At 42.3% G+C, this 14,544-nt stretch overlaps 1 long non-coding RNA gene across 1 annotated transcript in view; it reads right to left on the bottom strand.

Annotated features, from left to right (window-relative positions):
- LOC139046448 (uncharacterized) overlaps window positions 1-14,544 on the bottom strand; it is a 62,525-nt gene that overhangs the window by 47,599 nt on the left and 382 nt on the right. Inside the window, exons 2-3 of the long non-coding RNA XR_011506543.1 lie at window positions 13,141-13,202; window positions 11,108-11,205 (exon numbers count right to left, since the gene is read on the bottom strand). This is a non-coding gene — a long non-coding RNA (uncharacterized lncRNA). The remainder of the gene's footprint in view (window positions 1-11,107; window positions 11,206-13,140; window positions 13,203-14,544) is intronic.

The raw sequence follows: 14,544 nt of genomic DNA, 5'->3' as shown, positions 1-14,544 counted from the left end.
GACCTTCCAGTCTTAAGGTAGGCGATCTTGTGGATCCACATTTCCTTCAGCACTTGCTATTTTCAGATTTTTAAAGTATTGCCAAACAAATGGATGCAAATGACATCTCATCATGGTTTACATTTTCCTGGTCACTCATGACGTTTAACATCTCTTCATCTCTTTCTTCCTCTGTCAAATGCTGCTCCACATCTTTTGCCCATTTTTCTACTGGGTGATTTTACTTCCCTTTCTTTTATTTACTTTTTTCTGTTTTCCTTCTTTTTGTTTTTTGCTTTTCTTTTTAATTTGCTTCTTTATATATTTTTGCTTTGTCAATTGTGTGTTGTAAATTTTCTCTCCCAGTATGTAACTTGTATCCTCCCCTTCCCATTTAATTAATAAACTTTATTAATTTCAGCACTGTCAATACATGTTATATTTACTCAGCACAATGACCCCATGAAACAGATATCACTATTATTGTTTTTAAAAGAGCCTTGAAGCATTTGATTAGCCTGCCCAAGTTCACAAAACAAGTTCATTGAGGAGCTAAGTTTTGACCTCAGGTCATACTGTCAAGTGCCAATTCTCTTTTCACTAAAAGATCAATTTTTCCATACTCGATGACATTATGTTTTTTTTCACCTAAGAGATCAAAAGTTTTAGAAGCATATTTAAAAAGTAAGGACTTTTCAAATGTATACATGTGACAAATCTTAGAACTTTATAGGTGAAAGAGGCCTTGTCACTTTTGTACATCACACAGCTTACAAATAAAAATCTTGAGACTTACACAGGTGAGTGGCTATCCCAAGACCAGAAAGATAATTAGATTCAGAACCACAACTAGAAGCCTGGTGCCCTCTCATCCAATGCAACCTCCCCTATTTCACAATATATGAGGCGAGTGACACAAGCCCTAGATAGTTAAAATTCCTGTGTACTTTGAAATTGATCTCTATGCAAAAAAATATATTAAACAACAATTTCTAGAATACTGCTTCAACTAGTTGCAACTACCATCATTAATCTCATATGTGGAAAAGTGAACCTTACCATAAGTAAGCTCTGACTTTCTAAAAGTTAGAAAGTGCATTTTATCTTCTCAAGAGGGCATTCATGATCCCAACTTTGGGCCGCCCTCGTAGCTGGAAGCATTAAACTGGCTAGAAGCTTCTTTGTGAAGAACATCCTACTAATAGCTCACATGTAATTTCTAGCTGAAATACTCCAGCATCTTTAAACCAGCTTCTGTAATCCACAAAGACCCCAAGGTTACGACACTGGCATGAATATTTCTCTGGATGGAGATCTGCTGGGTCTGCAGCAAGCTTTCTGAAGAAAGATCAGTGGCTCTTCCTCCTATTCATGGAGAAGCCTGGAGATTTCCATCCTTATTCAACTGTGATGATAACGGCTTATGTTTCACTAAGTGTGTATGAACGGATGCGCCCTAGTACCTTTAAACAAGGTCTGTGCTTCTCATAATCCACCTTCTTTATATAAAGAAATTTGTGTGTACAGCAAGAATGGCATATCTTTCGGTCTTTTGGGATTCATATCTGGCCAGCTCTTCACTTATGCTCCAGTTAGGGTCTAGTTGCTGCCAACATTATCCACTCTAGTAGGTTTAAGTAAAAAGGGACAAGGATGATGGCAAAATCACTAGGCAGGTTGGAGAAGCAGACTCTAGGGGTGCTCCCAGGAGCAACTCGCAGTCACTGAACTGTTCCCTTCTGCAGTAAATCAGGTAACTGTTAGCGCCGCTGCCGATTGTAGAAATGCACCAATTCTGCCCAAATCAGGAAAATTCCTACCACTGCTGCTGAAGCATTTGGAAGCCACCTACTGAATTCAGAAGCTGCAGCTATATTTTCAGGCTACACGTCCGTGCCACTTCTATCATCACCTAACACCAACAAATGGGGACTTAGCACCTTGTCTCCCGCCATGTAACTCAATTCCAGTTCAGAGTCTCCCTTGAGGGCATGGAATTGGCACAACCGAGGGACAAAGGAGCCAAGGGAATAGAGTTCTCAGTTTAGTGGCCAACCTCTGTCCTCCGGAATGGTGTTAGGGCCCACCCAGAACGGCCACCGTGACTGTGAACCACAGGTTTTGAAATTCTCCCAACTGTGTTGGGAGTTACTCTTCCTCTTCTCTAAGGGCAAGAGGTCCTTTTCCAAGGGGTTCGAGGCATGAACATGACCTTGCACTGGGTCACAGAGGACTCTCAGGAAGCACTCCTGCTCACCGTGCAAATTTAGAACATGCTCAAATAAAGCAAAAATGCCACTGAATCACTACATTCATGAAATTTAGAACCCACTTAAAATGAATTCATACAAGAAAATCTACAATGTATTGACTCTTCACTGTATTTTTGTATCAGAAGACATCATAATTTTCTACATGTGAATTTTACTTACACATTACCCGTCAAATTAAAAGCTATAACACGGGACATTTCTCTTCGATTTTTCAGAGTGGAAAATGTTTTCTACTCCTACTCTTCTTAAATTCTCTCTTTATTTTTTCTCCAATTGCGTTTCCAAAAACATTATAAATATCCAAACCAGGCTAATTATTATGATTTTAGGTCTTTCAGTACAAATGTTCTTGCTATTTTTTTTGAGGAAGATTAGCCATGAGCTAACATCTGCTGCCAATCCACCTCTTTTTTTTTTTTTTTTTTTTTGCTGAGGAAGACTGGCCCTGAGCTAACATCTGTGCCCATTTTCCTCTATTTTGTATGTGGGACGCCTGCCACAGCATGGCTTGACAAGCGGTGTGTAGATCCACACCCAGGATCAGAACCATCAAACCCTGGGCTGCCGAAGCAGGACATGCAAACTTAACTGCTGCCCCACTGGGCCAGCCCCTCTTCTTGCTATTTTAGTGTAAACAATATTTTTCGGACTTCTATTCTCCCAAAAGTTTTGCATTTCATTTGAACCTGAGATTTGGTGGTGTTTTATTTTTTCCCCTCTGAGGCCAGTATGCAGTCTTGGTGTTGCCTTTTCTTTGATGGGAGAAACAAGAGGCAATTTGTTAAATATTTGAAGCCATTTTTCTTCATTTCCACAGAATTCCCCACAGTGTGTGCACTCTCTCTCTGCTGGGCTGAAGTGTCCCGAGCACCGCAGTGCTCTCTGTGGGCCCTGCCTTGGATGCAGGCTGCCCTGGAGTGAGCCCTAGACTCAAGCTGCCCTGTGATGGAACACAAGCAACTTCAGACTATTGTTCTGATGAGTCTGGCTGGCCTCATTATGAAGCATAAGGCCTGCTCATCTTCAAAGTTATTGTGCTTGGTTTCCTGGGGGCTTTATCACAACACTTCCTCCAGAGACAGAGAGAGAACAGAGCCGCCAATGTGTTGTCGCTGCTTATTTCAGAAGCTGTTCTTAGCCTTAGGTGCTTAACTAGATATCATCGTGTGAGCTAAAAGATCGACCGAATGAAAGCAGCCCAGTGGGAAACAGGCCTGAGAAGCTAGAACGCGGAATCGCATAATCCTGGCTGCTACCGATTTTGCAGGACTCAGCGTGAATTTCTCTCAACTGAGGGAAAAACTTCTTATGCGTGTTCACATTAAGGCTAACTTTATAAGATACAATACTCGAATAAAGCTTTATAAACCAATTAGTATTTCATGAACTGTATCTTATCTCAAGTTATCCCTTTCTTCCTCGCCTGTCCCCTCTTTCTCCTAACCGTATTTTACTTTGCAATTTGTGGTGTGCTTTTTTTTTTTACTTTTAGCCTCAGACACTGAGTTCATCTCCCAGAATGCCTGGAAGAAGCATATTCGAAGTGGCCATAACCTATTGGATTCAGCTTGATAAAATGCATTCAGCTTGATAAGTATCTGACACATTGGCATCTAAAATCTCTCTTGGCAAAGCTGAGTTTTCTTGTGTGATTCAACTTCTTTCCTTTGGTAAGTTGTTTGTCTTGTCTTTCCTGTCCAGCCTGCAAACGTCAAGGAAGCAACACATTTTCTTTCTTAATAAGACCTTTTGCAGGGCCCTGCACTTAGTAGACCCTGGACACTTAATAAATGCTGGTAGGATAAATACTTGTGGTGCTGGGAAATGGGGAGTTGTAAATGGCAGGCCCTAGAGTGTGGAACTGGCAGCAGCACGTGGGATGGGAGCAGGAGGTTGTTATATACTTGAAGGAAATCAGCTCTGTCTGGCCTGTGGGTGGAACTGTAGAGAATTTATAGAAAAATCTCCAGATACTAAGTTGCATCAGCTAGAGATCCAGATTCCAGTTCCTGACTCAGCAAGCCCAGTAGCAAAGGGCCTTCTTGCCCCCAATATCAATAAAGCTACCCATGGACAGACTCTGATAGGCCCCACTGAGGTCCTTTGCCCGCTGTGGACAATCTACACTTGTCAAGGGGATGGGTTGAAAAGACTGGCCAGCCCAGTCATAGGCCTCCCTGCAGCCCTGGGATCCAAGCATAACAAACCATCCTTCAGCTGGACTCCCCACTAGGAGAAGCGTAGGTCCTCCAAGGAAATGGAGTTCAAGGCAAGCAAACCTCAGATGCAAGCACATCCCTCATTCTAGAATCCCATGTTCTCTGTGACCTGAAATCCCCTCTTCCTCAGAGACCCTAAACTGAGCTGTCTGTTCTGGTCAGAACAGCATCTTGCGGGTGCTCCTTCCTCATCAGACCCCTGCTCCACTCTGGGCTCACTTCAGCTCCCTGGCTTTGGCTCATCTGCGCCCCTGCTTAGATATGATGTCCTGGTGTCCAAATCTTACCCAAACCCAAGGCTCGAGTCAAAACTCATCTTTGCCAAGACGCCTTTACAAGAGTAAACTCAGCTTCTAATGCTGGGAGCTACCAAGTGACCTCTTCTTTGTCAGCCTGCATCGTCACAGTGGAACACGTGCTCCTCAAAGCAGACAGAAGAGCAATAGCCCTAAAGGCTGATGTGTCAAGGAGAGAAACAGGTCCTGGTGCACAGGTTCCTGCTGCCTGCACTGCACCAGTCAGTTGAGCAATTGTTTGCTTTGAGTTTACTTCTTGGGCCCAAAACCAATATTCATAATCACTTGTGTCACCAGGAGGATCCAAACTACTTTGTCAAATTTATTTTGCTGCTTCTTCTTGAAAGAATTTTTTTTAGTGATTCACTCTTTCTTTCATTTACTTTTTTCACTGCTTAGTAAGTGTCCACTGTGTAAACAGCACTAAGACAGGGATTCTGGCTAAAATCAGAGAGGACAAAGCAGCTGCTTCAGTCTTTGAAGTTTTAAATTAAGAAAGAGCCAATTAAAATGGCCTAAATATTAAAAAGAAATTTTTTTTTACGGACCTACCTTGTACCGACACAGAGCAAAGCAAGAAACTAGTGCCTTGGTGTGTAAAATTATAGGTGGAATTAGGGAGTCATGTAAGCAAAAAAAAAAAAAAAAAAGCCTGCAAATTCACACTTGTTCACTGGTTCAACCTCATGCAAAAAAGCCCCCTGACTCACTGAAGGTGGGGTTGTCACTGGCCATGAATCCAGTGTAGTGCACGGAAAGACTACTATGGCCCCGAGCAACTCTCCTACATTTGCAAAGAGCAAAAGCATCCTTCATCTTAGCCTCTCTCCCACAGGAGCCCTTGTCAGCTTGCTAGCTCCTCATATGAGTTCCTCCTTTGGAGTAAGGATAATAAGCTGTGGATTCAATGTTGTAAGTGTTTTTAGAAGATCCCATGTGTGTATGACATTTGCTCATCTTAAAGGTAAAACTCGGATGAGCTCGCCTGCCTTCCTGGAGCTCACAGACCAATATGGGCGAGTTACCATGTGTCTTAAAAGACAAAGCACTAAGGGTGTGTGTCAGGCTGAATGATGGCCTCCAAGGATCTCCAGGTCCTAATCCTTGGATCCAGGGAGTGGGGAGAGAGATATTGGTGACAGAGGGCCTGTGCTAGAGAAGAAATCTATATATCAAAGTTCCTCTAGAAAACGGACAACATGTCTTCCAGCTCCCTTCTCTGCTGATGAATAGCTGCTCCTTGGAGCCTGGCTCTACAGCTTACGCTAAAATTATGCCGAATGGACAGCACACGCTGTCAGACAGGGAACGTCCATCCATCCCAGTAACCGCTCCATGTGCCTGCTGGTGGACGAATGAGATGGGCTCAACAGCTCAGTTACTGGTGGCAGCAAATGACCCCAAGAATTATCCATAAGGAGAGAGCAGCTTCTTGGAGCAGACAGTACAATTTTTTCGGAGCTGGAAAATGGCTCTGAAGACATTTACATTTAAAGAAGCTCCACTTCTAATTCTGGGCTTGTTCCTCCGGGTGGCTTCAAGGACGTAAAACCTTCACCCAGTACTTAGCAAACAGGATTGAAGATTAGCGCGTCATTATAACATTATTTTCCAAAGAGCTGTGGCAGCTCTTTCTTTTACTTCACTGAAGGTGATTAGTTCTCAAAGGCCCAGAAGGACCTCATTACAAACCGCTTCACCCCATACGACTGTGCCAGTGTACAGAGGACAGCCTCATGATCAAGGCATCTGCCCTGGCTTAGCCATAGGGTGAAAAACCATGTTATAAATTTTTTAGGGCACTAGAGGGCCCATTTCTTTTCTTACTAGAATACCAAGATGTGCTTTACATTGTGAACTGGAATTTCATAGGTCCCTACCTAGCAACCCTCTCAAAACTTTTCCCCAAATACCTTTAAAGACACCAGAAAACTAATAACAAGAGGAAAAGTCCCAAAACATGGAAAATGAAGAGAGACAGCCTAATGGCCAAATCTTGGGCAACATCACATTAACTTTAAGGCCTCATGTCACTGTAGCCCCACGCCTCACTCCATGAAACAGAGAATGCCTAGAAAAGCCTAGAGACCTTTCCCACCTCTGCCAGATGCACCCACCAGGAGCTCATGGAGGCCCCACTCTTGGCAGGTGATCAGAGTGGCCAACCAGGCAGAGAGCAAGGAACCCAGAGTCAAAGGCAGTGGGCAGGAGTGGCAACAGGAACGGCTCTGCTGAGATGACCAGACACTTGGCCTAGGAGAGAAGCCACAAGGAGCAGGAAACAGGTGCACAGTGACAGCTTTGAGCTGTGAATCATAATGTTTCTTCTGTAGACAGAAAGCAGGGCCCAGTGTCCCCTTTCTGTTAACAAATACAATCTTGCCTGCAGAATTGAGGTCCATGACAGAGCACCACGTGGAAAGACCTCCCTCTGAAAACGGCCCACTCCTCTGTCCAGCAGAACATCTCCAATAACATCAACATGCTAAATAGAAGGTCAAGGCATAGATACTGGTGATGCTGAAGATAACAGCAGAATAGGTGAAACACAAGCTATAATTTTAAAAATATGATATGGATCACAAAAAAGACAAATAACACAATTTTCTAAATATGCAATGACTTGAATATATATTTCATATACAAATGACCAGTAAGTGCATGAAAAGAGTCTCAGCAGGATTAGTTATTAGGAAAACGTAAATCAAAACCACAATGCGGGGATGGCCCCATGGCTGAGTCATTAAGTTGGCGCATTCTGCTTTGGTGGCCCAGGTTTCGCAGTTTGGATCCAAGGCACAGACCTACGCAGCGCTCCTCAAGCCATGCTGCGGCGGTATCCCATAAGGAGAAGCTAGAGTGACCTACAGCTAGCATATGCAACTGTGTACTGGGACTTTGGGGAGAAAAAAAAAAAAGACTGGCAACAGATGTTAGCTCAGGGCCAATCTTCTTCACCAAAAGAGAGTGCATTCTTTAAAAGAAAAAAAATCACAATGACATACCACTACATACCCATTAGGATGGCTATAGTCAAAAAGACATAGTAACAAGTGTTGGCGAGGATGTGGAGAAACTGGAACGCTCGCGCCTTGCTGGTGGAGGTGTAAAACAGCGCAGCTGCTGTGGGAAACAGTCTGGCAGTTCCTCAGAATGTCGAACACAGAGTTCCTACATGACCCAGCATTTCACTCCTACGTGTACTTCCGAGAGAAATGAAAGTATATGTCTACATGAAAACTTGTACACAAACTTTCACAGCAGTATGATTCATAATCGCTAAAAAATGGAAACCACCCAAAGTCCCTCAGCTGGTGAATGGATAAAGGAAACATGATATATCCATAGAATAAAATATTATTTGGCAATAAAAAGGAACAAAGTACTGATAAATGCTACAACATGTATGAACCTTGAAAATATGGCAAACGAAAGGACCAGTCACAAAAGTCGAAAAGACCATGCATATTGCATGATCCCATTTATACGTAATGTCCAGAATAGGCAAATATACAGAAATCTACAGAAAGTAGATTAGTGGTTGCCTAGGTCTGGGAGTTGGGGGGAGCGGGGGGCATGGTGGTAGAGAAGAGGAATAGAGAATGATTATTAACGGGTACAAAATTTCTTTTTAGGGTGATGAAAATGTACTAAAATTAGATAGTGGTCACAGTTGCACAATTCTGTGAATATGCTAAAAATTCTGAATTTTACACTGTAAATGGGTGAATTGTGTGGTATGTGAATTACATCTCAACATTCTGTGTGCGTGAATACAGAGAGAGAGAGAGAGAAGACATCCCTGAACTGAAGATCGATGCATGCGTAGTTAAAGGGGGTCGCCACATTCCAGTGAAAATAGTGAAGAAAGAAAAGATTCATGTCTAGACAGATCCTGTGTTACTTTTTTGAACCTCAAAGATGAAGAAAACATCTTCTAAGAAATTTTTCAGGGAAAAAAACAAGAGAATGACCCCTCAGGACTCAGGCATTGTGTAATATACATTATATAATTAGAGAAAAGGGATTACGTATATAGCATATATTTTGTCTTCCCCTTTTTTTTACTAAAATTACATTGTTGAATATTTTCAAGTCAAAATCTATTTATCTATAAAGCATAAGTCCTTTTAAATAAAAGCAACTAAGTTTCTTTTTTAAGAAAGCAATTTGGGTTCATCAGAGGCCATTGGAAAGCAAAGATAGCCGAGGAGAGATGGAGTCTCTCATGGATGGAACTGTGTCTAACCCTGAAGTCCTCCAGGTCCAGGAGAGGGCCTGACTAGAACCTGCACCATAATTTGTAAGGCCTTGTACAAAATGGAAATGCAGGGCTCCTTGTTCAAGATTATTAAGAATTTTAAGACAGTAACAGCAGAGCATTAAGTCGAGCATGGGGCCCTTCTAAGTTCAGGGATCTGTGGACTGCACGGTTCACCTGGTAAGCATTTAATAAATATTTGCATAATGAATTAATGATGGAGAAGTTCTAAGAAAACTCCACTCACTTATCCTTTATTTTTACTAAAGGCAAAAGTTAACAATCACTAAAATAAAAGTATGCTCTATTTCACCACTTTCTTCCTGTGTGCTGTCTTTAAAAACAAAACAAAATACTCATTTAATTAGAATGAATAATGATTCAAATTTATCTTCATTGAAATGTCTTTCTTGAATATCCCTTTATCAGGATTTTGACACACACAGGATGACCTATCAAACACAGGCTTGTGAATCACTGTGCCATGTTGCAATGATGAGCGCTCGATCATGTGTGTCACTCATAGAACTTAAGCTTCTTGTGGGAGCTCTCATCTCTATCTCCTACATCGTGACGTCTCTATGATGAGTGGAGAGCCTGGCTCTGGGAGAAGCTCATGTAATACTTACTAACTGAAACAGAATTCATCAGGTGCAATATAAAAGTGGTATACAAACTGCAATGTCTTATGTTACCGACTGTCAATTGGAAAACACTAGTTGAAAGGTCAGACTATAACATGAAATGTGGGAACAGCCCTAGTGGAAAAAGAACCTCGAATATAATCATCCATTCCATGTATATGAACTGTCCATCAATGGCATGGTGATCCTGTCTCTATAGCTAAATCTACAGGGACAGAAAGCAAATGACTGGCTCCTTAGAGCTGGTAGAGAAGGGAAGTTAAGGAGGGGAATGGGGTTTCTATTCATCAGGAAACCTTGGTTTCAGACCTGTCATCACTCCAGCTGTCTGATTGGGCTTTGGTTTCCCTATAAGTAAATTGAATGTTTGGGGAGCTCTCTGACCCACCTGTGCTTCCAGAGGATGGACTCTCTCCCTTCTAACAGCAATGAGCACTGTGGTTTAGCAGTAAAGAGCTGGAGAAGATGAACCCCCACTCAAAATAGAATGGCCCACAAGATGCAGCTTGCCAAGGGTTGTGCTGACCATCTCTTAAGTAGACAGAACTTCGTTCAACCCTTTGCTTCCTAGATATCAATAATGATGTTCTACAATATCATCAATGTAAAAATGGAGGGGGGGAAAGGCTTTCAGCATTGGATTTTTTTAAAAAGTAATTACTGTGGACTAATTATACAAATTCCAGTAAAGATCAAAGTTGTTCAATGCCTTCATTTTTCTCTTCTCTGCGTGTGTGGATTGAGACTGGCGCTAATTGCATCCAGGTGTTCTAAACGCCACAGTCAAGCGCTGCCTGGTAGGCGGGCAAAGAACAAATAGGAACGCATCAAAATGTGAAGGTTGGTTGGGGTGGAATTGACTGAACGCTCTCTATTGTTATTGGCTTTCATGGCGCTATCTTCAGCCTTGAGCATTCCTTAAAGTTAATAACTGAGCAATGTTTTCTTTTCTCAATGTAATCTTGAGATTTCCAAAAATTATGCTGTGGTTTTGTAGTTCTTGATAAAGAATACATCTGAATCAGAAAAAATAAACTAGGCAAGAACTGGCAGACGGAGTCATCCCAAACTGGTGTTTTCACTCCACAGAGCTAATAGGAAACAATTTAGTTCATAGATTTATATCTCCCAATGCATCAGTGACAGGTGTGTTAGCCAAATCTTCAGGGCAGCTGTTGTGAGTTGAATTGAGCCCCTCAAAGATATATGTTCAAGTCCCAACCCCCGGTACCTATGAATGTGACCTTTTTTGGAAATAGGGTCTTTGCAGATGTAATCAAATTAAGATGAAGTCATTAGAGTGGTTCACACCCAATATGACTGGTGTCGCTATAAGAGGTAGAGAAGAGACACAGACACACAAGGAGAAGCCATGTGAAGAGAGAGGTAGAGATGGGAGTGACGCAGCCACCAGCCAAGGAACGCCAAGGCTTACCAGAGACACCAGAAGCTTGGAGGAAGATCCTTTCCTAGAGCCTTCGGAGAAAGAATGACGCTGCCAACACCTTGATTTGGGACTTCTGGATTCCAGAACTGTGAGAGAATCAATATCTGTTGTTATAAGCCCCTCAGTTTAAGATAGGGCAGCCCTAGGAGACTAATACAGCATCTGCCCCTGCTTTTACTGCCAAAAGCTGCTCAGGGGAAAAATCTGGCTTCAGGTAAAATTTAAATAACTGTCTCAGCTTGATCACTTTTTAGGGCATTCCAGATAACAATAATAACGCCTCCCATTTATTGACCACTTTGTGCCAGGAACTGTGTGAGCACATTCCCTGCGTTATTTCATGGAACCCTTGCACAGTAACCCCCCCATATCTGAGAGGATATGTTCCACGACCCACAATGGATGCCTGAAACCATGGAGAGTTCCAAATCCTATATATACTATGTTTCTTCCTATACATACATACCTATGATAAAGTTTAAATTACAAATTAGGCACAGTAAGATATTAACAACAATAACTGTAACCACAGGCCCACTAGGGCCAGTTCAATCCGACCCCATCTCATCAACATAAGGTTTTTCCAGGGCAAGCCAAAATGCAAGTCATGTATCCAGGGCATATGCAGAGGGAAAAATCTTGACCTGAAATAACGCTCAGAATGAAAGATTCTTCCTCCCACAAAACCGAAGGGCCCAGACACAACTGGAACTTGAAAGTGGGACTCTTACCAGAATCGGGGTCTGTTGTCTAGGAAGATCCGTGTTAAAGTCCCTTCCATACCTTACCATAAATGTTTAAAACCTCGCCATCAGTGTTCAAAGCTTTACCATAAACGTTTACAGCCCTTCGATAGAAACCTGCCCCACCAGAGTTTCCATGTACCAGCCTGTTCTCCCTAATCTCTTAAATTTTACCCCAAAACCTGAATGTGGGAGACGGACTTGAAAACTTTGTCCACTGTCGCCTTGCCGGTCGACCTCACAATAAAGCCTTTTCCTTTCTCAAAAGCTAGTGGCGCAATAATTGGCTTTTTTAATGCACATCGTGCAGAGAACTCCTTTTTTGTGCTGTAACGTAGCTATTAATACAATAGAACCATTATACAATATCCTGTGGTAAAAGTTACTATAGATCTTAGCAACCTGAGCATACGATTTCTTTTTCTTTCCTTATTAAGTACAGAACATTCACATTTTCACTTAAAGGAAGTGCTTTAAGGCTTCTCATTGGCGTATCTGAATTGCCAGAATCACTACTCTTGCACTTTGGGGCCATTATTAAGGAAAGTAAAGGTGACATGGCACAAGCACTATTATATTGTGACTGTTGGTCTGTTAACCGAGATGGCCGCTAAGTGATTAGCCAGCAGGTAGTGGATACAGCGTGGATACGCTGGACAGAGGGATGATTCACATTCTGGCTGGGTTGGAGCAGGATGCTGGGAGGTTTCTTCACGCTACTCAGAATATAAAACTTATGAATTGTTTATTTCTGGAACTTTCCATTGAATATTTTCGGACCGCAGTTGACCACAAGTAACTGAAACCACACTAAGTAAAACTTCAGATAAGGAGAAACCACCGTACCATCACGGGGGCTCAGTATTGCCATTTACAGGAGCCGGAACTGGGGAGCTGAGGTTCAGAGACCTGAACTGACTTGTCCACGGTCATCCCACTAGTAACTGGTGACATCCAGACCTATACCAAAGCCATATGACCATAAAAGTGTTTTGCTTTGGGTAAAATGGGCATAAATTCCAGAATTCTGTAAGATTATAAGATCACAATAATATGCGGTATGAATCAGACCTTCTTTCTTCCTGGGGCCCGGTTGAATGAGTCTCCCCAAGTCAGGGCAGACAACAGGCTTGGATGCAGTGAGCGCCAGTAACACTGGCTATTGATATTACTTGCATTATTTTCTTTTTATGATAGTTGTTCTCTTATTGTTTCTCTGTGCTCCTGAAATTACAATTAAGTGGGCACCTAAGGGCTCTGCTTTCACCCGAAGCTTACCCCTCTGTTTCTTTCCCCTTGGGTGGTATCTGTGGAATGCTCTGCAGTTAGGCTTTTCCAACCTAGGAGACAATTAATGAGAGTAATAGATTTTTTCCTGTTGCACAACATGACTAACATCAATGGGATTTATTTGCCGTTGAACAAATTGCTGAAAAATAATGACCAATAAACCCAACTGAAAGGTTATTTCACTTGAAAACAAAATCAACAACGCTTAATATACTTGAATTTCAAATGAAGTCATAATTGCTTTTTGCTGAGACTACTCTTGGTACTTAATGCCCTGCACCAACAGTGACAAATAAATCCAAGGGTTTAAGCCTGGGATTAGGAAAGGGCTTTTCTCCGAGCAAGAAAATTTACAAATGATCCATATGTTATCAATCAATGAGACAAATTAACAGTCAAGAGCCCAGACCCAGGAGCTGGTCTGCCTTGGATCCAGACACCTGCCATTGGCTCTGGAATCTTGAACAATTCACTGACCCTCCCCCTCGGGTCTGAGTTTCCTAAGCCCTAAAATGAGAATAATGATAGTACCTCCTTCACTGGGCTGTTGGCAGATGGTGTGACGTAATCCGTGTAAAGTGCTGAGAACAGTGCCTGGCATGTAACCAGCGGTTGATAAATGTTGATGTTATTATTTTTCAGATATTTTGCAAATTATTAATCTTGTGTTTTTCAGATGTCTATTCTTATAAACACACTTTTTTCTGTATACTCCTTAACAGAGAGAATCGAGGTGTGAAGTGGATAAGTCTCTACAGGAAGGCCAGTTGCACCCCGTCTTCATCCATACCCGCCTCCTCACCGGCCCCCGACCACTGCCCCAGCCTGGATGAGTGGAACATAGAGAAGAGGCATGATCCTCCTCATTCTTACTTACTTACTTTCAGGAAGCTGGCTGACCCAGGGCTGGAGTCACATGGCTCCTATGAGCTCTGTGCTGAGTAGTTAAATTGAGGGCTCAGAGGACAAAAAGCACTGGGCACCCAAAGATAAGAAAGGGGATCCCACAACTAGAAGGACCTGCAGCTAAGATATACAACTGTATGGGGGGGAAGGGGGGCGTTGGGGAGATAAAGCAGAAAAAAAAAAAGAAAGGGGACTGGTTGGTGCATTCCCTTCAGTCAAGTCTCTAATGCAAAATCCATCAGGAAATCTAGGTTAACTTTACTAAAGAGCCCTTCCTCAATTACCGAAAGAATATAAAATGTACACTAAGTTCTTCCTGAGATATAAAGTGCTTCTCGTGTCCTTTATGTACACATTAATGACGCACTGATTTAGACGGTGGCGGGTGTGTCAAGGAAACAAGTCTGGAGCAGGGGTTAATATTCATTGATCACTACCACATGCTGGGTAGTTTATACAACCTTCTTCTTTAAATTCTGCATTAAC

The sequence above is a fragment of the Equus asinus genome, chromosome 10, assembly GCF_041296235.1.
Source record: "Equus asinus isolate D_3611 breed Donkey chromosome 10, EquAss-T2T_v2, whole genome shotgun sequence".
Lineage (NCBI taxonomy): Eukaryota > Metazoa > Chordata > Mammalia > Perissodactyla > Equidae > Equus > Equus asinus.
This window is presented reverse-complemented; position numbering and strand designations above follow the sequence as displayed.